Below are 10,211 nucleotides of genomic sequence, written 5' to 3' on the forward strand. Positions count from 1 at the left end.
GGGGGCTGGAGCCTATCCCAGCATCTACGGGCAAGAGGCAGGGTACACCCTGGACAGGTCGCCAGTCCCAGTTGGACTCATTCATCTCTATTTGTTAGGATTTCACTTCATGAGTTCAGAAGCATCTTCACATGAGATGCTGGTTCCTCAAATTGATTGATCGTTGAATTCTGAGTTTGATGTCTGAATTCTGTCTTTGATCTCTGGGTTCTGTGCATTGAATTCCTGCTCCAGTCTTTGATCTCTGACTGATTCTAAACTCATCAAAGGATCACATCATCATCTTGGTCCAGACTCCAGATGGTGATTTTACCAAGTGCACCACAGTCCTTGTTGCTGTCTGCTGTTGGGTCACAGCAAAGTAAGGAAACAGCCTGACGGTTCTCAGGAGGAAATTCAACAACCTCCAAAGATGGAGGTGAATCTAGACCTGCTCATGTTGGCCATCCTTGATGAACTTGGGCGGTACTCTGGTGCAGGGATGAGGTCATGGAGCTGATCTGGGAGCAGTCCTGATGTTAAATGCTGTGATGAAGGACAGTGTGGAGGCAAAATGGACAAAATGAGCCAACATCAAATAAAGTTGTAAACCTGTTTGAAGTCTTATTTTGTGTCTGATGGCCATTTTTGAAATCACTAATGATTTTTTGACTGAACATCCTGGATCCTGTGGTGCCTGATGAGGAGACAACTTGAGTACAGAGTTGGAGAAGAGGGTTTTTGGAGGGGAGATGATTTTTGCAGTGCTACAAGTCAATAAAATGTCATCATGTTTCAAAATGTCCTCACTAAGATGGTTATTAATTCCTCATTCTCAGCTGCTACAGCCTTTAAAGAAACCCTTTGACTGGTGGATCTAACAAAGATCAGATGTTGTCTCCTCTAGAACATCAACAGCTTAACGTTGTGGGCAGGACTCCTACCTGAGCAGGGAGACCCCAATGGATTTCTAGTCCTGATAGGGAGAGGGAGCCTCCTGGGTCACGGAGTGGGGAACCTGATAGGGAGTGGGACGATCCGCCCATTGTGGGTGATTGACAGGGCAGGTTTGATCCATGTTTTCATTTTCAAAAGTAATTTTGAATATTTGTGGAAAGTTCGCCCACCTTGAACATGGAGAAGATGTCTTCTGATAGTGAATCAACTGTTGTCACATTTAAGGATCACTGTGGCAGGTAAGATGAAGGTTACACAGGACCAGCTGGAGATGCCGGGGATTGAACCCAGGGCCTCACACATGCTCAGCATGCGCTCTACCACTGAGCTACACCCCCTCTGGTAGAGTCACTGTTTAACTGGTGAATGAATTTCCAGTTGATTTTAGGAAACCTAGAAGTTCCTCAGGTGCCATCAATCTTAAGTCTCTCCTTCACTTTGTGTGTGGTTCAAAGTCAGTGGTTTCATCAGAGCTCAACAACAGAACAAGCTGAAGTCTTCTGGAGAACGAGGGCACCGATCCCACCACCTCTCACATGCTAAGCTAGCGCTCTACCATTGAGCTCCCTCCTCTGCTCAGCAACATAACAGATAATGCAGGTTGACCTTCAGGCTGCTGGGAGGTCAACACCTGAAATATTTCCAGGATTCTGTCGTGTTGGTAGAAACAGTTTGAGGGAAGAAAACCCTCAAACATGATGATGTCATTATTGAAGGCTTTACTGCTCCAAACCTTTGCTTGTTCTTCTGGGGTTGTGAGAGGTTCTGAGTGATGAATGGAAACTGAAGGTTTAGGCATCAGTTCAAAGTAGCAGGAGCTTAAGGGGACATTTCAGATTTGTTGAAGTTGAGTCCGACATCCTTCTTGTTCATGATGATGGTGATGTCAGAGTTCTTGCTCAGAACGATCCATGCTGTTCCTCCTATTAGTTCTGGAAAGTTGGAGCAAAACGTCATGCAGGGTCACAAGGTCACGTGTTTTGTGTTATCAGCAGATTTAATCTATAGAGTGAGTGGCGTGTGGTGTGTTTGTCAGCTTAAAGACCAAAGTTGTTGATGCACAAGAGAAGTACACACGTCAAAGCTGCTTCATTTTAATGAGTGAAACTGAAAATTAAGAGAAGAGTGACAACAAAAATGGAGACAAGAAGTCGTCTTCAAAACACACACACACACACACACACACACACACACACACACACACACACACACACACACACACACACACACACTCACATAGTCATATACACTCTTCTCTTTATGTTGCCCCCTGCTGGACAATAGGTTTAAGGTTAATGTTGAAAAAAGCAGACAATAAAAACGACTATTATTGAAATGTCGGCGACTTCATTCGATCTGAAAGTTCATTGTTGACCAAACAGACACTGATACAACAGCCTTAAAGTCTACCTCCATTGGCTAAAGATGCCCCTGGATCATAAAGCACAGCTCGACTGCTGGCTAACATGCAGGCGTGGGCCCATCACTGAAATCAGCAGTCATGAAAAACTGTGCTAGGCCTCCAGACCCAAGCTTGAAGAGGTTTGAAAACTGGACCCAGGAGAATTTTAACTGAAAACCCCTGCTCTGGAGGATCTGAGGGATGCATGACTGCCCTCTGTTGACCTGTTTAATACAGGAATATCTGAGAAGTACTGAGGACGGCAAAGGGTGCTGATTGGCCAGCAGCCCCACACAGGTCAAAGGTCACCCCCACGGCGGACCAGTTTATTATGATAGTCACGACACCATCCGTTACAGTTGGGTTGGGTTCAGGCTCTTCAGCGCTTCTTATTTTTCCGTGAGCTCCTCCAGCTGCTGGTCCGTCTCTCCTCTTTTCTTTCTCTTCTGCTTACTTTTTTGTTTCTTTGTTCTTTAACTTTAAACAGAACTTCTCCTCTCCCCCTTTTCACGGTCACAATACTGTTGACCTCCCGTGAGCCTTGAATCTCCATCCTGACCAGCGGAGAGAAGCCCCCTTGTGCCTGAGAAGAGCATCGCGAATCCCAGTGGGAGCCACGGTCGTTGAGGTGGAGGCTTGGTAGGCCGTCCCCCCACCAGGTCGTTGGAGAGGTTCCGCACATTGATGAGAACAATCCAGCTGAGAACGTGAGCAGGTCCTGTTGGTTGTCATGCTGTCACAGTAACAAAGACCAGTGCTGCATCTGTTCAGGCCTCAACTCCTGTCTCACTGCCAGCTCCACCTGACTCCCCAGACTCTGCTCAACCTCCATTCAGGAGTCTTCTTTGTTTGGAGGTCACTGACCCTTCATCCTGAACACCTTCTCACCTGCTACCTTTGCCGTCCACTTGAGTCTCAGATAAATCTTATGATTCATGTCTGATCCTCCATGTGCCTTCATTGCTTTACTGGTATTATTACTCTGTCTTACACGCTTCCTTGTTTGTATTCAATCCTCTTAAAATTCCAGGAAGTGTTTCAACTGGTTTTTATATTTGTATGTAAGTCTCTGACCCTCAAAGAACTCACTGACAAGCTGGAACCTGAGACTGAGCGTTTCTCATTGGACTCTAAATTACAACCAGCGGTGCCCTGAGTAACAACTGTGTTAGCATCCTAAAGCTACATCATCACCACCAGCTGATCAAGTCACTACTCTGTACACAAGTCACTGTAACCTAGCAAAGTTGAACCTAGAGGAAAAGTACAGTTGAAGCCAGATGCAAACAGATGTTGATGTTTCCTCTGTAGTCCTGGCAGCAATTGTCCTTGGAGACGTCACTCCAGACACTCGCAGAACTGACAGAGATGGTTTGACACAACTCATGATGTTACTGCACTGCAACAGTAACGGACCATCGATGGCATCGTGGTGATGGAGGAGGACAAAGAATTCTGTCATCAAGTTTTGTTCATGTTTTGTAAATGTTCTTCTTGATCTCAGCATTTAGTCTTTGATGTCACAGTGCCAGAACGGACCAAAGCTGCCTCTGTCAGAGGAAGCAGAATGACATCAGCATCAGGACATTCAGAGCCTTCAGAAACGTGGTGATGGTTTCACCAAAGAGGGACCAGTTCAGTAAATGTGGTCAGGCTGCTGAGAGTCTGGGTTCAAGATGGAGTTCAGGGTTTTAGCAACTCAGAAAAACTGTTTGTGGCTCAGAAAGCAGAGGAGGGCTGATGAAGAGACCTCACAATGAGTGTCATCAAGGAGGAGGAGGTAGTAGACATCACATGGGGGGGGGGTAGAGCAGCAAGAAGAGAGAGAGGAGGAACAACTTGATTGAATAAAACAAAGACAAACAATCAAAGAGAGTCAGAGCAGAGGGAGCGGCCCTGAGTCACAGTGAATGGTGGAGTTTGATGATCCATCATTCATCTCCTTTAAATGCTGTCAGGGAGGGAGAGCTGTCTGCTGGTGGTGGTGTTCATTCCTCAGTGGGAGCCTCTATGGTTGATGTTCTACTGCCCTCTGGTGGTGAGGCAGTGGGGATGCAGGTGATCTGCTGGTCTGGTTGAACGTGAGTGGACAGAAACCTTGTTGAGGTGACTGGGAGTTCCTGACTGTGGTGAGCTGCCTTGTTTCTCCTCAGGTCTTCATGGTGGCTTTCTGCTGGACTGTTGTTGAAGGGAACATGGCATCCTATCATTTTCAGCTCTGACATCTGGACAGTGGACAGATGTGACATCATCATGGTCTCACTGCCTGCTTTGTTCATGGATCAATGGAACGTTGTGTTGGAACCTTTATTGTAGAACTGCTATGAGCTGAGAGCTCAGTGTTGTTGGAACAACGCAGCTCCACATGGGACTGATGTGATGAAGAGGTTTTTATTGAGCTGAAGCTGGAGAGCAACAATCAAAATGGAGCAGCAAACATAATTTCTGGTCTCTCTCTCTTCTCTTCCCCACCTCTCTGTCTCCTCTCCTCCCTCACCTCCATCTCTCTCCAGCCCTTTTTAGACAGAAAATGTGCCAAATTTGCCGTCTTGTCTGTGTGAAATGGAGGCGTAATATTCCTCTTTTTAAAAAGACACCCTCGTGTGGGCATCAACACTTGATGTGATGTGCAGCTCACACAACCTCAGTCATTGACAACGCAATGACTGAGGTTGGCAGAGCGGGGCAACAACAGACTCTTGAACTGAAACCCAAGATGGAAACCATCTCGGAGCAGTTGGCCGCTCTGCAAAGAGGAGAGTGATGTTGAAGACCAGAAATTTAACTTTACAATTTGGATTGGACTGAAAGAGAAGACAGATTGGAATGTGTGCTCCTCCGCCCAAACCCACAGCTTCCTTATCGGCTGCCCCATTGTTTATCCTCCAGGAGAACTCCTTCTGCCTTGGTGACATAAATGGCGGGTACTATCCTCCCCTCCCCCGTGTGTTCCTGACCCCTGCCTCTGCCCTCTCCACCTCCCTTGGGGTGGCAGCGCCGACCTTGTAGTCTGGCTGCAGGCCTCACTCTCACTTGCCTCCTTTGGGACAACGGACTGTTCAAGTTCAGCGTACATACACAACAAATGTATATGTGCTGTCGTTAATTCTGAAGTGTACCATTATTACGATTAAACTGTGCATTCAGGGAACATTAAAGTGGTTTCAATCGTATTCATCAGGTTGATATCAGTTTGTAGACGTTAATGATAAATCTTCTATACAAACCAAAGTTAAACACGGTGTTCCTCAAGGTTCAGTGCTGGGGCCAATACTCTTCACTTTATGTATGCTTCCTTTAGGTCATATTATTGGGAAACAGTCCATAAATTTCCATTGTTACACAGATGATACTCAATTATATTTATCAATAAAGCTGGATGAAGGCCAGCAGTTGTCTAAAACTCCATGTATGAGTTCCATCTAGGCTGGACTTTTGTAATTCTTTATTATCAGGCTGCACCAACAAGTGATTAAAGACTTGACAGCTGCACATGTATTGACAGGAACCAGGAAGAGAAACCATCGTAACAATAACATACACTCATGTAAGATAGTCTGAAGACACTCAAAGATAATTCAGTGTTTGATCAGTGATCAATACGTCAATACAAAGATCAGTAAGTGGTACCAGGTGGATCTTTCCATGGTGACCTCAGAGAAAATAAGATCAGCCCTCTCACCGTCATATCCAATGATGGCTCCATTATGTCAGGTTAACTGAGTTCATTTCCTGCTGCATTATCTGAAAAACACTTTCTAAAACCAGAACCTCCAAGTTGGGTCTGAACGACCATGATAAATTGCATTATCTACTCAGTTTGAGTCACACCAACACAGAATGGACAAAGGACATTTTTCTGTTGTGTTGTTTCATGTTTTCCTCATCTAGGAAGTTTTTGCAACTAATTCAGCAAGACAAATGTCTCTCAAGTGTGTGTTCTCCTCATGTGTCTTTTCAGACATCCTTTTTCTGAAAATCTTTTGCAACAAAATGCACAGGGGAATGGTTTCTCCCCAGTGTGCGTTTTCATGTGCTTTCCCAGATTTCCCTTTTGTGAGAATCTTTTGCCACAAAGTGCACAGGGAAATGGTTTCTCCCCAGTGTGCACGTTCAGGTGCCTTTTCAGATGTCCCTGTTCTGAGAATGTTTTGCCACACACTGAGCAGCCAAATGGTTTCTGTCCAGTATGTCTTCTCATATGTCTATTCAGACAACCCCTTTCTGAAAATCTTGTGCCGCAAACTGAGCAGGGGAATGGTTTCTCTCCAGTATGGGCTCTCCTAATGTGTCTTTTCAGACAACCCCTTTCTGAAAATCTTGTGCTGCAAACTGAGCATGGGAATGGTTTCTCTCCAGTATGTGTTCTCTTCATGTGTCTTTTCACACTTGCCTTTTCTGCAAATGTGGTGCCACAAACTGAGCATGGGAATGGTTTCTCTCCAGTATGTGTTCTCTTCATGTGTCTTTTTAGATATCCATTTTCTGAAAACCCTGTGCCGCAAACTGAGCACGGGTATGGTTTTTCTCCAGTGTGTGTTTTCATGTGTACATCCAAATTCCTTCTGTAACTAAAACCTTTACTGCACTTTGAGCACCTAAAGGGACGCTCATCCTCACTGACTTCTGTCTCAGATTCAGAAGGACCAAAGGTCACGTTCCTGATGATCTCTGATTCTCTTCCAGTCTTTAGTTTTTGTTCTTTTGAGCTGCAATGACTCGCTTCCTGTCCTGGGCTCAATTTCTGAAGCATATTCCTCCTTGAGCCAAAGGGTTCCTTGTGCTCAGAAGGGGCCGTGTTATCAGGTCTGACCCAATCATCCTCACTGACTTCAGTCTCAGCTTCAGAAGAGTCTGACATCTGGTCTTCAGTCTGGGGTTGTACAAGTGGATCTGGATCTACCTTGCTGGCTGGTTCTGGTTCTGGTCCTCCACACTCTTCTCCATCAGCTTCTGTTTTCAGAGGATGAACTGGGCTGCTGCTCAGAGACTCTTCTTTCAAGTTCTCCTCAGTTAGACTCTGATGAAGATGTGGGAACTGAGGTTTCTCTTCGTTCCCTTCACTCTTCACAGGAACCAGAGTGAAGGGGAACGTGGTGATATCAGCCTCCTCCTGCCCTTGAAGCTGCCCTCCCTCCTCACTGGTCCAGAGCTCCTCCCACTCCTCTTTAATGTGGGGGGGCTCTGGGTCCTGCAGCTCAGGGGGAACCTCTTCTTTAATCACCAGGAGCTGCTCCACATCTGCAGGACACAAACAGCAACATCAGAAATCTCTTCATTTGACTCTGAAACAGCGGAGCAACAGACAGAAACAGAAATCAACTCAATGAAAAGAGACATCCTGCTACTGACGACCAGTCAGCAAACTGGGAACAGAAACGCTGGCTTCAGATGCTTGGATCAACGTTGGGTCACCCAGGTCAAAGGTCATAGGTCCCCTCTGCTGAATGGTTTTGTCCATTCATGATCACATCTGCTCGTCAGAATGTTCATTTCTAGAATGAGACCCTGTAGGAGAATGAGAGTTCAGTCCCTAGAACCAGAGGGAACCTGTACTGATGCTAAACATGTCAGCCCACCCAAACACAGCAACATGCAGTCAGCCAAGGTCGAAGATTAGTTTATTAAAAATAATCAGGAAATGTCCCTTTCCTTTCCAGTAATTGAGGAAAACTCTGGCTGGGACAAAATTTGTAACGTGTAACCTATGAGATGTTTCTCCATGTTTCTTAGTTTTGTTTTTTTCTTTCAAACAAATACAAAAAGCAGTAGAACTACGGCGGGAAGGACGCAGCCTGGAAACCAAACGGCGCCATCTACTTGTTGGTCAGGAAGCAGCCAAGATGGCGCCCAGCGTGTCCCGAGCCAGGTGAGGTTTTAAGGCTCCACCAACACCGAATAGCCGTCAACTACGAAACACTTCTACGTTGTTCCACTCCTGCTCAGACGGTCTGAGGACAATGACCCGGATTACGGACACAACCAGACCGGAGACACTTGCTGGCAGGACTGCGGGCTCTCGGTTCTCCTGGTCAGTGTGGGGGGACTCACCTGCTCTGTCCAGCCTGACTCGGGGCTTCAGCACGGCATCGAGCAGCAACCTCTGCCGGCGGTTCTCCCGCTCGTACTCCGCCACGGTTTCCTCCAGCAGAGCCACGATCTGCTCCGCGGCTGCCGCCAGCCGCTCGGTGAGCAGCGCTCTCAGCACCGGGACTCCAGCCGCTGAGTCTCCTTCTCCCAGCTGCAGCAGGAAGTCTTCAGCGGCGGCGAGGATCCGCTCCCGGACCGACACCCGCAGCAGCTGCGCGGCGCACATGTTGAGGTTCTACCGGCGCCACTCAGCCTTCAGGAGACAAAGACCGAGGCCTTCCGCTTCTTTTCTTCTTCTTCTTCTTCAAAACGAGCAGAGTCCAAGCTCTGTTCTCTGTGTCACTCCAGACTCGCTAACCTGGTAGCAGCGGTAGTGATGAGTGGAGTGATCCAGGATTTCGTTTTGAAAAACGGTTATCGATGACGTATTTAGTGACGTCCAAAGCTTCGCCGACCGGCAGTGACCACGTGACTGATTCAAGACCTGGTTCTCCGGCTTGGCGTGAGATTCTAAACCACGAAAGCCTGATTTATGCTTCTGCGTCGCGTCGAAGCAAATCCCAACAAAATCCTGCCTCCGTGTCGCGTCAACGCGTGGTGACGTCAACGTCGAGGACTGTGATTGGTTTGCTCAGAACGTCATTTCCGGTTCAGTCGCAGCACAACAACACCGCCATTTTCAAAGTTTCTGTGGTGAAAGCTTCAAGAAAAAATGGACCAAGACGAATAAAGGATTATTGGCGGCACTACAAAGACTGACAAATGGCCAACAATTGTTGTCTGTGACCGGAAGAAAACCAAGGAATCCGACAAGAGCCCCGTAAACAATAAAGACAAAGCCACACCCCCTAGCGGCTTGGCGGCGAATTGCAGAGCAACGCGTTCCCTCGACGCAGAATAAACCAGGTTTTCCAGTCGCACCTGTTTTACGCCCCCGTGCCAGATAAGGACCCCCATCGGGCTGTGCCACTCTGGAGGGAGCGGTCTCACAGTCAGTCAGCGGAACCATGCGGATCCGGGCCGGAGCTGTGGGAAGGAGCGCCAATTGTATCGGGTTGTTGTTTTCTGGACTGCAGCAGAACAGGAGCAGCCGGGACTGGAATGTAGAGGTAGGTTATCTTGAAGTTGACTAAGTTATGGTGAACGATATTGTGGTTCAACACTTTAATGAGCTTTAAGGCAAACATATTTCATGAGGAAACAACGCCGGAATTGGACGGATTTCAGCGGCACACAACAACGTATCTGATACACCTCATTGGAAACCTGGTGGTCTAAGACTAAGAAACACCAGTCACCATGAAGAAAGGAACTTTTAGCTGAGTACTCATGTTCTTTTCTGCAGGTTGAATGTCTCATTTGTTGGACAGAAGCGTCTCATCTCAACAAAAGCACCTCTTCAGTGCTGAGGCATGATGGGGCCAGGCATGAGAATGAAGTCCCAGATCCACCAGGATGAACTCAGGTATACAGCCACTCTCCAACAGACTCACAGTTGCTTCATTGATCATTAATTCCTATTCATTTCTTCTCTCCTTCATCTTTAACCATCCAGCTTCCAGGAAGCAGATGCTGGATGAGGCTCTGCTGAATTTCATCCTGAAGGACTGCCAGCCCCTCAGCACTGTTGAGAGGGAAGGGTTCAGGGAACTGGTTCAGGTCCTTGAGCCTCATATGTTTGCCAACCAGAAAGGTTTGTGTGGAAATGATCTAAAGCAGTCGTTGATATCTCCAGTTTATTTCTTCTCTAATTTCAATGTATTGATTTACTCTGGGTGTCATT

At 47.0% G+C, this 10,211-nt stretch overlaps 1 non-coding gene across 1 annotated transcript; it reads right to left on the bottom strand.

The window, feature by feature from the left end:
• Positions 1-1,202: 1,202 nt before the first annotated feature.
• trnaa-agc (transfer RNA alanine (anticodon AGC)) lies at positions 1,203-1,274 on the bottom strand. The gene has a single exon. It is a non-coding gene; the product is annotated as a tRNA-Ala (tRNA).
• Positions 1,275-10,211: the final 8,937 nt, after the last annotated feature.

This window comes from Aulostomus chinensis, chromosome 1, assembly GCF_037954235.1.
Source record: "Aulostomus chinensis isolate RoL2024-O1b breed Wild chromosome 1, RoL_Achi_v1.0, whole genome shotgun sequence".
In the NCBI taxonomy this organism is placed as follows: Eukaryota; Metazoa; Chordata; class Actinopteri; order Syngnathiformes; family Aulostomidae; genus Aulostomus; species Aulostomus chinensis.